The sequence below is a fragment of the Peromyscus californicus genome, unplaced genomic scaffold (genome assembly GCF_007827085.1).
Source record: "Peromyscus californicus insignis strain IS unplaced genomic scaffold, ASM782708v3 Scaffold_20__1_contigs__length_68692818, whole genome shotgun sequence".
NCBI classification, from domain to species: domain Eukaryota; kingdom Metazoa; phylum Chordata; class Mammalia; order Rodentia; family Cricetidae; genus Peromyscus; species Peromyscus californicus.
Genome location: NW_026294503.1, coordinates 58,275,420 through 58,295,294, shown reverse-complemented (window position 1 = coordinate 58,295,294; position 19,875 = coordinate 58,275,420). Strand labels below are relative to the sequence as shown.

At 46.3% G+C, this 19,875-nt stretch overlaps 1 protein-coding gene across 4 annotated transcripts in view; it reads left to right on the top strand.

The window, feature by feature from the left end:
- The first annotated feature begins 464 nt into the window (after nucleotides 1-464).
- Prickle1 (prickle planar cell polarity protein 1) overlaps nucleotides 465-19,875 on the top strand; it is a 97,894-nt gene continuing 78,483 nt past the window's right edge. Inside the window, exon 1 of one of the 4 annotated variants that reach the window (XM_052748736.1) lies at nucleotides 465-555. The gene's annotated coding sequence lies outside the window, so the exon portion shown is untranslated. Of the gene's footprint in view, nucleotides 556-1,116; nucleotides 1,242-1,356; nucleotides 1,509-1,581; nucleotides 1,713-19,875 lie in introns of those variants that run through there. The other 3 variants (XM_052748731.1, XM_052748733.1, XM_052748734.1) reach the window with 3 other exon arrangements.

The following is a 19,875-nucleotide window of genomic DNA, read 5'->3' as shown; positions in this document are numbered from 1 at the left end:
TTGGAAGGTTTAGGAGCCACGGAGAGGTCTACAAAGGTCCTGCTTTGCAGGGACATCTGTCAGGCTGGCATTACCAGCTGCTGTGGGGTCTGCCCTCTGAGGCCTGAGGTCGTAGTGCCCACCGTGTGACTCCACAGATCCGGAAGTAGAGAAGGTAAGGGGCGCTGAGGTTTAAGGGGACGCAAATGTCAGGGTAGAACTTTCAAACAGGCTGTGAGTCCCTGTTGAACGTGGGCGACTGAGCCTGACAGCCCAGCCCTGGGAACCGGGCAGAGGGAAAACACGGAGAACGGCTTGGTCAATGAAAAATGATCTTTATGATGGAATGAAGGCTTTGGAGCTCGCATCTAGTGCGCCGGGCTAACTCGGACCTGGCCCCAGAAACCGTGGTTCCCCGAGGGTCCTCGGCTGCAGCCCTCGGGTTTTTTTTTTTTTTTTTTTTTTTTCCCCTTAGACCCTCAGTTTGGGGTTCGTGCTCTGAAATCTCTCACCTCCTTGGCTGCGGAGCAGTCTAAGGCCAGCCTGGGGGATTACACGAGATAGGATCGAGTCCAGGTGGGTTTACCAGGGGCGACAGCGCCGGAAGGAATCAAGAGTTTAATTAACTAGTGCCCACTATACACGCCCCCAAAGGAAAGGGACCCTAATAGGGACCCCGTCAAACTGTTTGATCAGAGGAAATTGGGTTTGCCTTTTCCTCCCCTTCACCCTTCCTATCTCGCAATCAGTCCATCTGGATTATTGGCTGAACCGCGGCCACAGCATTAAAAAGGGCATCGCATGGGGGGGGGGGGGGGGGGGGGCGGGAGGGGGATGGCGGAGGGGCGGGAGGCCGGGGCGGAGACTCGCGGGCCCGCCGACCGCAACCCGGCGGGTGCTGCCTGGCGGGAGGGATCGCGGCCCCGCACTGTGCGCGTGGGCGCGCAGAGCCTCCTGCATCCCGGGCGTCCGCGCTCCGGGATTTCGCTGGCGCCCGCGCGGCGGCCGGGGGCGGGTGCTCTGCAGCGGCCCGGGCTGGAGCGCGCACTCCGCCTGCAGCCGAGCAGCGGCCGGGGAGCCGCCACCATGCCAGCCCCGCGCCGCCTGCGCTGACCTGGAACCGCGCGGCCGCAGCGCTTTCACGGGCCGGGCTGCGGATGCTCCCGGGGCTGCGCACGCGGGCGCGCGCCTGACGACGCGGAGGAGGACCGCAGCTCCCGGCGCCGCCGAGGCAGACCGCGCGGCCGCCGTTCGCGCGTGGGGTGAGTGGCTCCCAGGGGCGGCAGGGGGAGGGGGTTGCCGGGCTCCGGCCGCGTTGTCACGGCGCGGGGTGGGACGTCCTGCGGTTTGGCAGCGCGGGGAAGACGCCGGGAGGGCTGCTAGGCTGGGGCTGCGCAGAGGCTGGGGCGCACGGCCCCCCTCGTGCTGCGTGGCAAGCCAGGTCGTACCCGCTCTTCCCCCACCCCTCCTCGGCGCCGAGGCCAGCTGCATGGCCCGGAATCGGGCCACGCGAGAGCGGGGAGGCGAGGGTGAGTGGCTGAGGATCGCCTGTCACCTACTGGCGTCTGCGGGGAGGCTCGGCCCCTAAGCGCTCCCGGGAAGGGCCGCCTGCCCTGGCGAGGCAGCCGCAGCCTGCCCTCCGTGGAGACCCCACTGTGCACGCAGCTCGCCAGTGGGAGAGAAGGGGAGCCGCGGCATCCTCCCTTCTGGCGGAAAAAGTTGGAAGAAACTAGGTCTGTTAATAATTAGCAGGAGCGGGACTCGGGATGCAGCAGAGAGCTGTTGAGTTTTCATTGCCCGCTAAGAAAAACAAACGGCATCGCCAACGACTATTGGCAGGGCCGTGTTATTTTTGGGACTTTGGGAAAATTGTCCACAGATTGCGTTCGGGAGACTGAAGACGGGGGGGGGGGGGGTGTACCCGGGGGGGGGGTGTACCCGGGAGGTCGCGGGGACGGCTGGCACCGCTTTGAGTTCCAGCCCGCCCCGGGAGGACTCAGATTCTTAAACCTGACGCACTTGGTTCCTGGTTTTAAAACGTGTCAGGCAGAGCTGCAGCCACGATCCAGGAGAAGAACGCACCGCGAACCGGCCAAAAGGAGCATATGTAAAAATCTCTGGTGGAGCCCAAGTGCACTTGAGCTGTTTAAATAATAATAATAATAATAATAATAATAATAATAATAATGCTGCATTTGTGGCTTTTAGGGTAGGTTTTATGAAAGACAAATTATACTTGATGAAATTGTATCTCCTATCTGTCCCTGAACAGTTCTGTCTGCCGCCTGGTTTTAATCAGCGCTTTGGGAAGGCCGTGTCTGCGCCGATGTTATATAATTGACGTGGTTCACCATCAGATATTTTTAATGTACTTTTGGAGTAAAGGAGACTTCCATCTTCAGACAGGCCCAAGGTGTAGACAGAGTGGGGGGCTGTTAAGGTTTGCCCTCCTCTAGCTCCAGATGTGTGAGCTCAGCTGTTGCCTGTCACTTAGGTGACAACTGGCCTCCCCCCCCCCCCCCACTAAGCCTTTGCTGTCGCCATTATCCTCAGTGAAGTGTCGGTGTTCAGCGGCCTTCTATTACCAGGAGTGGGACCATGCCCCTTGGGAGGTGTCAGCCGCGTTTGACCATCCCCAACAATATGTCCGTTTTTAGAGTAGAAAAGGGGGAGGAGGGGAAAAAAAAATCAAAAACCTTGACAGGAAGATAGATACTTTTAGATTAGGACCAACCTAATCTAAAAATTCCGTTTTAATCAAGACAGCTCCGTAAGGATGACGCAATGTTTGCCGGGCCTTTTTGCCTAGAACAATATTTACTCCCACCGGGGGATTTAAAACTTAAACAGCAGCCATTTATCTTGCTGTCTGGTGGAGCTGGGTTTCGGGTCGCCTTCCAATGTGGTCCTAGCCTAGGTGGCTGGGACAAGAATCTATCCTTGTAAGCAGCTGGAACCTAAAGAAAGCCAAATGCAGCACCTGCTGGTACCAGCGAGTTCTCAATGCCATCCACTGGCGAGTCAGAAAACACAGAAGGATAGATTTAATAAACGCTTCCAGAAATGTTTATACAGAGGATTTAAAGGCTAGCGACGCAGGAGCTATACAAAAAGCACTAGACATAAAAGGATGTTACCCTCGGTGAAGAGTTAGCAAGCACACTTATGGATAACTCAAAATAAGCCATGGCTAGCGTGAATGAATTACTCATGCTTCTAAATAAGCCTTCAAAAGGAAGGGAAGGTGGACAGAATGATGTCTATAGATGGACAGGTTGATACGAGTGCATGGGTTTAGTAATTTAATTTTTCCATCCTTAATTTGGTACTAATTGAGGAGTTACCACTGAGTGAGCCTGTTGATTCATGGGCTGTTTTTTAAAGAGAAAACTGCTATATTTCACTCACGTGACAGATTCAATCAGTTCTGCTGGTAATACCAATGAAGCTTAAAAGGTTGACTATGGTTTTTTTTATATATATAACCAAGGACCATGGGTCTACTTTTTGTTGTAATGAGTCAGCTTGGGTGATGAAAGGAAACCCCAATACAAGCCAGAAAGAAAAAGGAACTTTGTGGTTCATAGCTAGACTGTGATAGAATTGGCCCCGATGGTCTCTGTCAGTATAACTCTGAAAAGACCACACCAAAGTGAAATTTTTACAGTTTCCTTGAGGATTTCCAAAAGGAAGCTGGGACATAAGTTTTTAAAATATCATGAATAGATAACTCTTTAAAGTCTACAGTGACTTGTCGGTGGAGCACAAAAGGTTAAGTTCTGTCAGGGATGGCTTTGCAGTTCTGGGGAGGAAACGAGCTAGGCTCCACAGATGAGCCACACCCCAGTGAGTGACATTCCTAGTACTGGAGAAATAGAATGAGACTCTTGAAAAAGTGTTTGCCAGCAAGAAACTCTTAAACAACCCATTTATTTTTGAATTGTCTGATATTAAGGGAAACGGTTTTCGGTCAAGATGATCCTGTACCGGTATCTTCATTACAGCGGTTAGTTCCCCCAAACAAAGTCGCTAATAATGGATAAGTTTTCCATTTTAAAGAAGTAGAATTTCCGAAGTCAAAAGCTGGGCTCTGGAGAGATGGCTCAGTTGGTAACGTGCTTATTATGCGAGTCTGGGGGCCTCAGTTCAGATCCAGAGGACCCGTGTAAAAAGCTGAGCATGGTTACCTATCTACACTTGGAATCTCAGCACTAGGGGAGCAGGGTACGTGGATCCCAGAGCGCTCAGACTAGCCAGCCTGGACCATGAGTGAGTTCCGGTTCAGAGAGAGACTGTGTGTCAAAAAAAAAAAAAAAGGTGGAGAGACATAGAGGAGGATGGCTGATATCAACCTCTGACCTCCATGCAGACAGCGCGCGCGCGCGCACGCACACACACACACACACACACACACACACACACACACACACACGTATGTGATTCTCGTGTATGTAGGACTGTTCATTATGTCATCTGACCAAGATAGACTCCTCCCCTCAGAAAAACAGTTCTGTTTTTTTCTCCCATGTTATACAAACCAGTGTTCATTGTTCAACTCTATTGTGAAAATATTGAAATTGTATAAATTCAGGTGTAATATACTACAGTGAAGAGGATTAAGGAAAATGAATGATGTGTTTCTTGGTTGGTGGGTAGATGAGTTGGTGGGTTGGTATGCTGGTATGCTAAGGGACTATTATTTATTTTTCTCCTGGTCATTGGATGAGGAATTGTGGTGTTGCACGATGATGCTTTTAGAAAGTGAGTGTGAACAAATGATCTGGGGAAGGAAAACAGAGTTAAAGCCAAGCCCGTGTACTGCTACAATGTCTCAAAACCTTAGTAGCAAGTGGGACCGGTGCTTCCATCAATGTCAGGGACCAGGATGGCCTGAGGGCAGCATAGAGCCCTGCCCTTCTGGACGCCTCCCTTTGGACATATGCACAAGTCATCCCTCAACACCTTGGCAACCAGCAAATGCAGCACTTGTTTATAGTGGTGCTGAGCAGAAGTGGAGTGGGCCCCTGCTGTGGGCTAGTAAGTGAGCATCCAGGGGCCATGGAAAAGGCCGGCCAGGAGCAGCCAGGAACCCTTGCAAGCCGGTTTCCCCTGACCCTCTCCTGAAGAAGGCAGTGGAAAGAGGTTTGCTTTACAGCTCAGAGCATGCTGATGTCATGACACTCCTGGCACAGAGATACGACAGAATAATCAGATCCCTCTCTGTGTGCCAGAATGACATGATTTTTCCACGCGCTGTTCCTGAGCCGCTGGTCCACGGGCATGGGCTGTTTCCAGTTACTCCGGGGGGGATCGGGCCTCTCAGACAGTTCCATAATTCTTCCTGTGTCTGTCTGTTTAAACTAAATGTCCGTGGTCACATCTGAAGGGACTTCTCAGAGAACACAAAGATAGTACCACCTTCCATGGGTCATGTTCCCATGAGTAGAAATGTCAGATAGGCAGAAACCATTTGAAACTATAGAACGGCAAATGAACCAATATCTGTCTGTCACTCACTTTTACTTAACTCTTCTCCCCAAGTCTTTCCTAGGTGATCCTAAAAATCACCTGGTCAAGTTAAGCTGAGGTTGCATTTTTTCTCCCTGGGAGATTGGAGTTCATTTCCAGCTCGTTTAGGCACTGGTCAGAAAGCGAGAGAGGGCTGCTGTGTTATTTCGGTTGTCTTGGTACTCGGGCCTGCTGGTGGATGTACAGCTCCCACCAGCTTTCCTGTGCTCTTCTCTTCTCACCGGGCCTTTGGAAAGAAAGTTATGTCAGTGAAGGGTGACATTCTGCATTAAGATGCCCCCAGTGCCCCTGAGTCCCCCCACCACCACCACCACATAGTTCCACTACCCTTCTTTTATGGAGGTACTGAGCCCACAGCTCACAATTATGGCCTGTGACTTTAGTAACAATTCTGTTTGAAATGTTTCCAATTACACATAAGATTGGCCCCACGCAGCAGCTGCATGCCAAAAGCATTTCCTAGTGTGCTCCAAGAATCAGGCTGTGATTGCTTTTAATTTAAATAAAGGCTATTTGGTTTCCTATGATGTTTTTTTATAACCACCTTTTCCTCCATTTGCGTTGCCTTTAAAAAATAAGAATTAAAAAAGGCCAGTAAAGAGTAGCCACCACTTCATGTGATGTGACCCTAGTTTTCTAAGATACCGTTTGTTCTGAGCAAACACCATGGACTTAATAAAGGAAAGAAATGTTGGGTGCCATTGAGTTTCCTCAAGGAAGGGGAATGGTTATCTGGTAACACCTTGTAAGCAGCACTGTTTTCGGGTTTTCTTCTTTTTTTTTCTTTAGAGACCTATCAGAATTATTCTTTTTTTTTTAAAAGATTTATTTATTTATTATGTACACAGAAGAGGGTGCCAGATCTCAGTTGTGAGCCACCATGTGGGTGCTGGGAATTGAACTCAGGACCTCTGGAAGAGCAGCCAGTGATCTTAACCTCTGAGCCATCTCTCCAGCCCCCAGAATTATTCTTTTAGGCCATTGGGTATCTGATACATTGCCTTTTCTTCAAATTATTTCATTTTGCCTTTTGAAGGACCATGAAGAGCTGCTTTAAACAAAAATACTAAAATGGAGACGTTGAAAACATACTTAAGCAAATAAATTCACCCATTGGGCAGCCACCAGAGTTTCCCAATCTACCTCCTCTGGGGGCTGCCAACTTTCTTTTAACACAGTGGTGGCTCCAGTCCTCTAAGAACCAGCAGATATATTTGCTCTACTAAACTTGAAAATAAGAAAATATACAGTCTTGGGACTTGGCTTGTGTGGACTGGGATCAGACTGGGGGCTCTGTTTCCAGAAAGGTTTTCTGTCCCCTCCCCCTGAAACACAACACCCACAGCCAGAGGGGATCCAGCGAGTGAGGTGCTGAGATGGTCCCCAGGAAGGATTTCCACACAGGCTCTTTCAGTGGCTTGAGAGCATCCTGCAGAAAATAGTACTTCTTTGGGTTCAACGGTAGTTGACTTGCATAAATGCCAACATCTCTCCTAGCACTTTTGGACCATTTCCACCATGCAATAAATAGTGCTGTTTAGTCCAAATTTGTAAATGCCATATTTCACGGAGCCCCTGCGGGAACAGCAGAAATGAACCCACGCTACTACTAGGGATCATTGAATCCTGGAGGTCAGGTTACTGCCTAAGTCCCAAGTGTGAGCAGTCACTAAGTCTACTGGGGGCTTTTCATCAGATTAGAAGGGGTTAGGTACGACCGGGTTGAAAGAGACAGTGAGGAAGCATCCTGGGGCTCCTACATAGGGTCTTTTTCTTTCGTTCCCTCCATCCTGGGGTGCTGCTTTTCACTTAAACAAACCTCGGGGGAGGACATTGGTTCAGCTAGAGGTAAAACAGGGACTGTGTTATTGCACAGCTGAGCACCCAGGCTGAAAGACACCCACTGCATCTGGGCCCTTTGCTACAGGGACCAGTTCCTCAGTAGCTACCAGAACTAGAACATCTGGTAGAATCTTTTTCTATATTGGCTAGTTCTCTGTCCTTGTTAAAATACTGAATGCATGTACACACACACACACACACACACACACACACACACACACACACGTGCACACACAGGCACTTGCACACATGCAGGCACACAGACTCAAGCATACATACATACATACACACTAGCTTAATACATATATACACACTAGCCTAATAGTAGTAATTCTGGACTATTTCACTTTAGTAAAAAAAAAAAAAAAAAACCAACAACAAAAAAAAACTGATTGGAACTATCAGTTATATCTTCATTTGTGCTTTATTATTATTATTTCAATTATGACAAGCAAATATCATGGTAATCTGAAGAAATCCATAACTTGGTAGGTGTGCTTCGTATCTCCAATTAGGCTGTTTATGTGCTTGAATAATCTAAGATCCTTGTTTCTGAGCTGAAAGGAAGCGAGACAGTATGGCACTTTGCTCTGAAAGACCTACGACAGACCATGTTAGGCTCCACACCAGAAGACTGCCCAGAGCACACGTGCTGGAACGCTTGTATAACCTCTGTCAAGAGAAATGACATTTTCAGTTCTTCGGTGTCTGTGTAATGAACAAGTATGGGCAGTGCTCGGAGTTTTATGCATGTTACATAATTTTTTTTGAAAAAGATAAAGTGAGGTCTGAAGTGCATGGAGCCACAGATGTTTCTTATAGAAAGTGCAGATGCGTGGTGGGGATTCTGCACCACGTTCTGTGCTGAGCTTTGTTCATTTCAAGGGTCGTATGAGTAATTCCACTGAGCGCCCTCGGCTCCCGCTTGCACACAAGTCTTGAGCAACGGACTGAAGTGATGGCTTGACCCCTCACATTGTTCTGAAACGCTTTGGCCCTTTATGTGTTTGTGACTATGAAGGGAGGGAAGAAAATACGCACAGAGGTTTAACTAATTTCACCATCTATGTTGCCGTTGTGGGCCGTCTAGAAACGTGACCAGCAGAGCGGGCTAATAGCCAAAAACATGTCCTTCAGCCCTGCCAAGTGTGAGAAAAGCAAGCCAGCTTTCTCCATTTTTGAAGGATTGGAAAATGTACTTTCTTAACCTCCTTTTGAATTTTAAGGAGTTAGCCAAGAAAAATCTTTTTTTTTTTTCCCCTCCTCTTCCTGACCCATGGAAACCAAACAGCACTGCTGTTGGGATGCAGGCTCCTTGCACAGCTGACTTGGCTGTGTAAAGACAAGGTGACCAGGCCGTCGGAGTGCGATGAGCCTGCTGGTTGTGACACTGGTAGTTTTTGAGAGAATATTTTGTCCATGTCTCCTGTTCTTGAGCAGGGATTCTGGTAAAGACAGCCGTGAGCTCACAAGGACTAGCCATGCAGAGGAAGATTTTTTTTTTTTCTGGAAAATCATAAAAGTGGGACCGTAGGCCAATAGCTGTGTGGTTTTCAATTTCTCTCCATCTCTGGGCTTCATTTTCCTCATATATACAATGAAGGAATTAGGTTAGATCGCTATGCAATTAAAGATTTTAATCATAAACACCTGTGCAACTTTATCAACAGACAAATAATGCACAGGGATTTTAAAGGTGGGGCGGGGGCGGGCATGCTGGCATGTATTTCTCAGTCCTGGATGTTGAACCCAAGAAAGACCTGTGTGGGCGGGCTCACCGCGAGCCACGCCCCCAGCCCTTGGTGGACTCTTGCACACCTGGCCTGAATCAGCCATTCAGGTGATTTCGGTACACGGCTGTGCCGGAGCCACTGAATTAGATGGTGTCAGAGATTCCCAGCCAGGACTACAGTTGTGTCTCTGCCCTCACAGAGGCTGAACTCGATGCTGCTATCTATCTTTTCTTCTCCCCTTCCCACTCACTTTACCGTCCCGCTCTCCATCCTCCATCCCTCCCTTTTTTTTTTTTTTTTTTTTGGTTTTTCGTGACAGGGTTTCTCTGTGTAGCTTTGCACTTTTCCTGGAACTCACTCGGTAGCCCAGGCTGGCCTTTAACTCACAGAGATCCGCCTGCCTCTGCCTCCCGAGTGCTGGGATTAAAGGCGTGCGCCACCACCGCCCGGCTCCATCTTCCTCTTTTGGTCATCCCTTGTGAATGGCTACTTTCACTCTACTGCTGACCCGCTCTTGTAGTGTCGCTGAGCCTAGTTCCGCCAGGATCTCTGCTGTGCTTATAGTCCATGGTGATTCAGGTCAGAGGGGACCCAGATGCCTACCCCTGCCTGACCCTCACTGGCCCCCAGCAAATACAGATGCCCGAAGTCAAAGAGCTTTGTGAGAATATAATGTGAGTTATGTTTTCAAACAATACACCCACTATATATTTTTTTGTCGCCCTGGAGACACCTTTTAGGTAAACGATCTCCGAATTTAAAACAGTTAACATAATCGTTCACTAATCTGAAAAACGACATAATAAGAATATTATTTTACTGTACATTTTCCATGCTCCAAAGCATCTTTATTGTAACTTGTTCCAAATTAGTGATTGGCCCATTGTTTTAAACTTGGAAGTATTCTACCTGAAAAGGTATCAGGAAACCGGGGCGGGGCGGGGGGGGGGGGGGGGGGGTGCGTCTTATTCCAAAGTGCAAGTTTTTCAGAAAGAACAATTTGCATACTGTTGAAAAAGTAACTTTATCCTATATCTTCTTACATTTTGAGTTCCTATAGTTGTTTAACAAATAAGTTTCAGGGTTTTGTGACCATAAAAATATATCAATTTAAGAACTATTACCCAAATGTATCACTACAAAATTTTAAATACTTATCTGACAAATTATGAGTTTATTACAATTTTACATGCTACTTTTAAGTATTTTGAATCATAAGATTAGACATTTTTGAATAAAACTTTATTAATATGAGTCTTTAGATAGGCATCTGTGTGTACATAGATACAGGTCTGTCCTTTCAATAATTGGGAATACTGATTCCCATTTCTTTTTTTTTAATTATTTATTTTATTTTATTTTTTATTTATTATTATTTTTTTTTTTTTTGGTTTTTCGAGACAAGGTTTCTCTGTGTAGCTTTGCACCTCTCCTGGAACTCACTTGGTATCCCAGGCTGGCCTCGAACTCACAGAGATCCGCCTGGCTCTGCCTCCCAGTCCTGGGATTAAAGGCGTGCGCCACCACCGCCCGGCTTAATTATTTATTTTTAGCTGCATGTTTTACCTGCATGTGAGGGCTTCAGGTCCCCTGAAGTGGAGTTACCAACAGTTGTAAGCTTCCATGTGGATGCTGGGAATTGAACCTGTGTCCTCTGGAAGAGTGTCTGGTGCTCTTAACCCCTGAGCCTTCACTGCAATGCCCACCCTTTTTTTTTTTTTTTAAGATTTATTTTTTTTAATTGTGGGGGTGAGGGGCAGGAGGAACAGGGATATGTGCCCACCTGAGTAGTAGCCACAGAGGCAGGAAGAAGGTATCAGATCCCCCTAGAGCTGGAGCTCTTGTTGAGGTGGTTGTGATACGCATTATATAGGTGCTAGGAACCGAACCGAAGTCCTCTGGGAGAACAGTACCCCTCTTAACCAGTGAGCCATCCCTCTAACCCAGGTCTCGTCTCTTTGGACTAGTGGAGCATTCTTTAAACTGGTTAACTATAGTTATTTCTGTTGCCAGTAATATTTTCATCCTTGCGCAGACATAATTCCACATATCTTCCACAACGTGAAGTTCTTGAAAACTGTATCCATGCATTTTGGTTTGCTGCTTGTCGTTATCCGGTATGGCCACCCTTTCAGGCATTCACAGGCTGCATGGAACTTAAACAGCCCACTCTGGCGCATGTGCCTAGCAAGCCTAAGTTCCTGGGTCCCTTCCCCGACACAGTGAATGAATGAATGAATGAATGAATGAATGAATGACAGTAGTCAACATCACTAGTGCTGCATCTGCATAGCAGAAATCAAAGAGGACAACTGGATGCTTCTTCAATTCCCCAGATTTCTGTTTCTTTGCTATTGTGTTTTTAATTCTTTTTTTTTATATTTTAAAAAGGTTTTTAAGTTCACTGTTCTAAAACTTGACTCACTTCCCAGCATCCCTTGGGCTTTTCACCGTGTAGATGTAACCAACCAGTCACAAAATCAAGTGCTTCTGCACCTCTTCCCTATCAAATGCACACTGCTAAATCAAATATCCCGGGGCCTCAAAGTGGACATTTCTACCCTTGGGTCGTTAACACAGTGTAACTGAAAACTCACTTTGGGTCATTTTGTCAGTGACACAAGGCACGCAGAAAGAGTTAAGCCATGGCGAACAGAGTTGAAGGATCCTTGGAGAGCAAGCAAGGGCCGCCTCCCAGTGTGACACAGACCTTTGTATTTGCGGTTTTAACTCTTCTCAAGTCCCTTAGCTAATCCCATGTTTGTGCTGGATTCCAAACTCCTATGAAAGGGCACATGAGACGGAGGCTCAGTCTCTCATTCATGCCATGACCCAAGGGATCAGAGACATGGTACAGAAACAGAAAGATAACCTTTCTCCTCGGTCTGATCAGAAAGGGATCCCTGCTCTGGCTTGGGAGGCTCAGCAGCAGCAGCAGCAGCAGCAGCAGCATCCCTACATTCCCTGGCGCCACCCGCCATTCCCACCTGTGTCTCTTCTCCATTGTCTTAGACCCATCTTTCTGCAGCCCCGTCCCCAGCTCGAGAGCTCCTCGGGGAACATGGTAGGTGTTCCATAGCTGTGAATGGAGTGAATCCTTGCTGTAGTACAATGGTGTGTAGTGCTCAGGAAAAAAAAAAAAAAAAGTTTTACTATAGTTTCATTCTGATATGAAGGCCATAAAGTTAGCAGATGATTTCCTTGCTCTACAAAGCTGGTACTTATAGACCATTTTATCGATAACATAAAGACAAGAGAAGCCAGGGTTGTTTTTTTTTTCCTGAGTCCTTCTTGTTTGGGGCTTAGGTTGTTTCTGTTGTTATTGTTTGGTTTGGTTTAGTTTAATTTTTCGAGACAGGATTTCTCTGTGTAGACCTTGCTGCCTTGGGATTGGTAGATCAGGCGGGCCTAGAACTCAGAGGTCTGCCTACCTCTGTCTCCCCAGTGCTGGGATTAAAGGCATGGGCTCCCACACCTGGCTAGGGTGTTTTATTTTACAGCTGAAGTTCCTGAGAAAACTCCCTCTCATTTGGATAAAGCTAGAGGAGAGGTAAGAGTCCAGGACAGGGGCTGGTCACCCCTCCCTCCTTCCGTTCCTCCACCCCACAGTGATTGATGACCATCTGCAGGAAGGAAGCCCCATGGCCTTCCTCTTCATCAGGAGCCACACCCCCTACTTAAAAGAGAGGTGGAGGAAGCATCTTCAGACGGGCTCTGGGGCTGCCCCATGGTGACAGGCTGTCATTTACTCTTGATCTAAATGCCAGGGCTGGAAATGTAATCCTCTAAGTGATTTCAACCAGCTTGCTCGGAACCCTAGTTGCTTGAGTTATTATTTTAATGTCTCGGGTTCCAAGGACTAATTGGCAGTGGATCAACTTTTTAAGAAGCCTAGCCAACTTATTTGTCCAGAAATAATCATGTTTTAATTTGACACTTTTTTCTTTTACCATAATAAGACAGATGCCTCCCAAGTTCAAAGTGCTTTTAGGTATACCTCATGCATCTCTACTCTGACTTTGTGGAGGGGCCTACCCAAGGTTAATCCAATGTACTGGTGAGGAGTCCACTTTGGTTCAAGACTCTGGTTGCTAGGCAGCTGTGGCTTGGCAGCCCCTAAGTAAAGCATGTCTGCAGTTGAGATTTTCAAAAGAAAGAAAAGCTGGAAAGTTGAATGAACATCACTGTTGCTTACCCAACATGGTTGATGTCTGTGTTCTCCTACACACGGCTGTTCTTACACATATGTGTCCTGAGTAGGAAATGCTTTTAAATAGCTGATGACTCTCACTAACTTGCAGGAGTTGGACATGTCACTTAGTTCTCTAGACTCCTACTGTACTCTGCCTCGGTGGCTTCCATTAGAATGTGAAGGTCATGGTGATATTTTTTCGTTCATACTTTGATTCCAAAATGCCAGAGTTAGAGGCCATCTCTTCAGGGGCTGGATGGTAACTGACAGATTTGAAGTGGTATTTAGTAGTCATCATCACGACCTGAATGGATGAGTAGAATTATTTAACAGGCCACTCAAAAATGCTCCCATTTGCAAGGTTCAACTTTCAGCTTTGTTCATTCTTTCCTGTGGCCAATTCCAAATCCAGAAATTGCTAGGTTTTGAAGAGCTCGGGGAATATATACTTCCCAGATCCAAAAGTTGTTTTAAATAGGTTCCTTGCAGTACAGTATGACAGCTAAAGATACAATAGGGTCGGATGGTGGTGACACACACTTTTAATCCCAGCACTCAGGAGGCAGAGGCAGGTGAATCTCTGTGAGTTCGAGGCTGGCCTGGTCTATAGAGTGAGTTCCAGGACAGCGAGAGCTACACAGAGAAACCCTGTCTCCAAAAACCTAAAATAAAATAAACAGAAAAGCAGGCTTAATAAATAGAAAGTTACCAGTGTGATGTATGTACAACAATGACTTCCTTGTCTTTGGCAAAAAAAAAATAATAATAACTGTGAGCATTATGTTCATCATGGGAAATATAGAGGATTTAAAGCATGAGACTCAGAGTTCTGTGCTCAGGTGTATTTGTATAGTCACACGGTAATAATAGCTATGTTTAAAATGTCCGTGTCTTTTGACGAAGGTTTGCTAGAAGATAGTACCATTTGAGATGCTTCCTGATGTTCTGAAGAACCCTGCTAGCATCCTCATGTATTTCCCAGGTCCAGGAGGCAGATGTGCGGTACACAGTAACGTCCTTTCTGTGTTATGTTACTCCTGGCGGGCACAGGTTGCATGTGTGACGAGACCCAGCTGAATGTACTACCTTCTAGTGGGCTGTAATTAGTTGAACCATTAACTTTTCAGCAATGCCTGTCACATTCTAATGGGGCCAGGCTCAATCGGAAGCCCACACTGTGAAGCATGAAGCTGGGGTAGCAGATTCTCCAGGCCTGTCAGCATAGCAACAGTACTCCGTGGTGCATCTCCCAGCAGGTTCCTAAGTGACTCCGATGTGCCATGCACTAGGAAGGACTCTGTGAATGTGACATTAATAATCACCACTTTGAATCTGGGTCACCTCAGCCGTGACTCGAAGATCAAACGCCGCCCAATGGTAATGAGTGTGTGAAAGTATGGCAGAAAGGCACCGTGCCTCTTAATGACCCCTTTAGGCCTCCTTAGCGCTGTTAGGGGCCAGAATGGAAATCAAACTGCCTGAGCCCTCAGTCTGAAGGCCAGCCCTTCAGGGTATAGCTGGCACACTTTCATGGGGACTCTTGAGGAATGTCACGGAGCTCCTCTTGTCCTAGCTTCCTAAATGGTTACCCACACCCTTTCATCTTTGCCTGACCATGCCAGCACTTCAGAGTACTGGTGCCTGTTTTGCATAAGTCTCTTGTCTTGTCTTTTTCCTAAAAAGGAAAAAGAAACTATACTTGCATATGCCTGTTAGCCTTTAATATTCAACTTCGTCATGCTTATTTCAACTTGGGGACACAGTTTCCCTGCGGTGTGCCTTTACTGAGTAGCGGTTGCATTGTTCCAAGCATAGGGTAAGGCTCTAGGAACACAAACATTAGGCTTGAGAGATCTCACTGTTGGTAGAGAACAAATGCACTTGAACAGGAATGTGTGTGTGTGTGTATTTATGTACATATATATGTTATATATTAGTCATACTAACCAAAGGTGAAGGCACAGGCCCTTTTGTCCTGTGTGAGTTGTGTTGGAAACAATCAGGAAGGAACAGAAGGTTAAGTTGGGCCTCTGAAGGATGAGCAGGAGTCGGCCCAGCCATTAGAATTGGAGACTGAGTCATTCTAGATACAAGACAGAGTGTACAGAATGCGGAGGAGAAACCGGAGGCCCATGAGTTGCAAGTCTTTCCATGTGACAGCAGCATTGGTTCTGCTGTTTGTTAAGGGTTTATTGTCCCTCTACAAATCAGTCAGCAGTATCAATCAGTAGTTAGAGGTGAATTTGACAACCTTCCCTCTGGGCTTCTCTTTCTTACCTGTGGTGCATGTGGTGGCCTTAATTTCTGAATAGGAGACTCCTCCTTACAGCTTGAGAACAGCTGGCCCCGTGTGTGGCCTTTGGTTATTGCATCAAAACATTCCAAACTCCTCAGGTTCCCTGAGAAGTTCGAATCTCCACTTGGACAGCACCAAGGGATACAGGCCACGCTTCAGGGATGCTTGTGTTCGTCTCTGGTAGAGACTCTGTGGACTCTAAGGGTCAGGCAGAAAAAGCCCGAGTGTCATGGAGTAGCCTCAAATTGTGATTTGCTATGTTGCGATCTCTGTTTTGTTTTCATGAAACCCTTTTTAATGTTAAAACAAACAAACAAACAAAACAAAAACCTTACTAAGTATGAATAGTAAACAATAGACTCCTAGGAGGTTAGGAGATGAGCTGCTTTCTTCTCTCTCTCCTTCTTTTTGAGGCAGAGTCTCACTATGTAACCCTGTCTGAACTGGAACTCACTATTTAGACTAGGCTAGACTCAGACTCACAGAGATCCACCTGCCTCTGCCTCCGAGTGCTGGGAGTAAAGGCGTGCGCCATCATGCTCAGGTCTTCATTTGTTGATATTTCTTGAACTCTTTTTTTATTGTAATTTAGCAAAACAAAACAAATTTTAAAAACTATAATTCAACTTTTAAAATAACCATATAAACTACTGTGCTTTCTTTTGAAAGTGAACCATGTTCATCTGTCTAGTTGGAAAGGTAAACCCTCTTCTTACAGTTCTTCAATGTGGAAATACTATAATTTTCGACTTAACATTTTAGAATCTCTTCTCTCCTAGTTGCTACCGATCATGTTTCCAGGCAGTCTGGCGTGTGATAAATATTTTGTAGCATATGTGGCTGAACATGCCAATTTCAAAGAGCTTTACAAGCTTTAATTAATTTTCTCAGCATCCAGATGCTCTCGGGGTATTGATGGGAAATCCACAGACGGTGGGGCTCCAACGCGTTGCTTGAATTCGTCTAGCAAAGTGGTTTTCAAACTTTGATGGCATCGTAGGAGAAGCTAAGTACTTGATGCCAACACTAGACTACCTGGTGCCCAGCACATAGAGTTAGGTTGCCATGCTGGGAGGCAGGAAAGTTGTTCAACATCAGGCTCCCTGTTTACCCAAAAGAAAACCCCTCTGTGATGCCAGTCAAATTTGAATTTCAGATAACAATACGTTTTTAGTACAAATGTGTCCTAACTATTGCATGTTCCCTAAAAATTACTTACTGTTTATGTGAATTCAAGTTTAATTGGACATTCTGTGTTTCATGTGGCAACCCCAAGCTGGTGGCTCTAGCCACTCTCCCAGCTCCCTTGTCTTGCAGACAGGTGAGGTTCCTGGCTCCTTGAACACATCTGAAGGCCACAGACAGGAGCAATCTGGACCAATACTGAGAAAGAGTGAGCACTGCCCTCCATCTTCCTGAGACTCTGGTAATGGCGCCCAGCAGTGCACACGATACCTTGAGGGTTATTACTTTTACCTCCCTTTCTTTGTTCCTCAATCAAATCATTCAGTCCCCTCGTCTTTGGCAAGGGTTTGCTGTCGCCCCTGTGTGGAAGCTAGCGAGTTAACTCCCAGGAGTAGGCAGTGCTGGTGGTCAATCCGTGACGGCAGGTTGCTTGCACTGAGCAAATAAAGAAAACCATGAATGGGAGCTGTGGGAATGGTCCTAAGGTGACCGTGATGGAGGTCAGGGGTGAGAGTCACCCTTGTCTCTTGGTCTGGGTGGCCAAGGCCTCCAGAGGTCCTGACTTGCTCTTGATGTTCAGCAATGTGTGTCTGGTTTCGTGTGCCACATTAAAGCAGACTTTGGAAGCTGTCCTCCGTTTTCTAGCCAGCTACTCCACAGGGTATTTTCATTTGTCCAGCCATTCAGTTCCTCAGCGTGAGTGTGAGTAAGGAGTCCAAAGCCAATATGTTTGTTTTAAGAAAAAAAAAAACTCCTTATTACCAAGGGGAATCCCTGATTAGCTGATAAAAATATTTTAAAAATACAGAAGAGCCAGGAGGCGGGGCCACCCACCTTTAATCCCAGCACTCGGGAGGCTTAGGCAGGCCCATCTCTGAGTTCGAGGCCAGCCTGGTGTACAGAGTGAGTTCCAGAATAGCCTGGGCTACACAGAGAAACCCTGTTTCAAAAAAACAAAACAAACAAACAATATATAAAGAAACTGGGGTCCTTATCCTGGGATTAAGGTGACCCAAGTACCTTAGGTTTGCTGTTCTGCGTGGATGACTAGTCAGCTGTGAAAGAGTTTGTATTTGTGAGATGTTAGCTGTGGTTTATTCTTTGATAGTTGCATTGATAAGGTGTGATTTAATTCTTTAGGTTTTTCTCTCTCTTTTTTCAGAAATTGTGCTATAAGCATGTTACTTATAACAACAATGAAAGGAAGCATTTGAGATCTAGTTTTATCTACTTTCTATGTATTATTTATTTGCAATGCTGGGACTCAAACCCAGGGCCTTGTGCCTGCTCTGTAAGTACTCTCCCACCCAGTTACCATATATCAAGCCCCAGACGTTTTCAGCAGTTCTAGATGTCAATCCAAAATTGTAGGTGGAGATCTTCCGGGATGGAGATCTTTTGTCTCACTGTGTAGCCCAGGCTGGCCTGGAACTTGCTATGTAGAGCATTCTGGCCTCAAACTCACAGAAATCCTCCTGCTTCTGCCTCCTGAATGTTAATATTAAAGGCATGCACCACCACGCCCTCTGAGGTAGATATATTTTAGTTTGCAAATTATTTTGCGTCTTCCTGGCTTTGTTGTTAAGTAAAACCTGCTCAAATTGTTCGATATTAAAAATGTCTGTCATCTTTGATTTATCCAGCACAGAGTTGTTGAGATCATCCTTTGTGTCATAGGACAAGGTAGTGGGTAGAAGGAACAGGAAATGGGAGGGGAAGCTACCACGCAGGATCTCCTTCCTCAGCACTTGTGTGTGGGATGGTGCTTTTCTCCCAGTTACTCTGGGGAGGAGAATGGCAGGCGTCATTAGCATATGAGTGTTCTGATGTCCAAGGATGACTGAGTGTTTCCATCAATACCTAAAGGCCCAGAACACCTGAGGTCCTGGTAGGATTCATCATCTGATACTATAAAAACAAGCACAAGCTCCCATCTGGTCACATGGATCTTGAAGCCATCAAACCCAAAGCCTTAAAACCAGTGAACTCCTCTGCCTCCAAGGAGGCCAGTGTCAGGACTGGCTGTAGACTGAGGCCAGTGTCCGGCCAGTGTTTCATGTGACCTCACTGGTACAATGGCTTCCCTTCCATAGGCTAGTTTCAGGGAATCTATTTTTAATCAACTATATAATATAAGCTACATGGGCATTTTCCTTTTTTCTCCTTCTGCTGTTTGCTTTTAGCTTTTATATATTCTCTTAGAGGAGAGAAGAACCTGTAATTTTATTCTTTGAATACCTCCTTTAAAAACTAGCTCTCATGCTTGGAATGCCACTCAGTGGGAGAGTGTTTTCTGGGTTTTGCATTGAGAATCGTCCCAGTCTATAATATAATATGGAGGCTGAAATACATGAACTTTCTTCTCACTCTGATATTTGTGTAGGCATGCTACAGGAGGGGGGCCATGTTTCACTCTGTCAGTGGCTAAATGAAGGCTAAAGAGTTTGTTGGGAAAGTTGTAAGGGACCTGTGTGATACAGCCTAGGATCCTAAAAGGTTTCATACTTGCTAAGGCAGCTTTGAGAGTCAGAATTAAATGCATCCAAACTATTTCATATTAAATATTAAACTGCGTTCTTATTGACCTTGACATGTAAATACTCGTGAAAATAATCTCCTAGATATAAAAACAATTTGAGCACTGCATAAACATAAAGGACCTTTCTGAAGGATTTACAGAATGGTGACGAAACCCAATGCTTTAGAGAGATTGGAGTGCTGTGCCCAGCTGGCGACTCACAGTCCATGAACTGTGGAAGTCAGGGATTTGTCTTCATCTGCTGCGCTGCCACGTGGGAATTATGTAAAACTGGGGCCAGAACTTCTTAATTCTTTCAGACTCCTGTGAATTTGATCACAAAGTCACTTCCTGACCCATTTGGAAGACAGTCATTTAAGAACGGACTCTGACAACTGTTTAACAGTGCATAGTAAAACACAGGTCAGGTAGGACTCAAGGAAGGGAAGTCTACTAATTGAAACAGCCAGGGTTAGCCGGGTAGGTGGATGCAGCCACCCAGGTGTCTGGGTAGGGGTCTGCTGCGACTGGATTAACGAGCTCATGAGGCTGAGCCCTGCTTTGCAGCTCCCCATTAGCACGGTGCTGCCGCTGCCGCCGA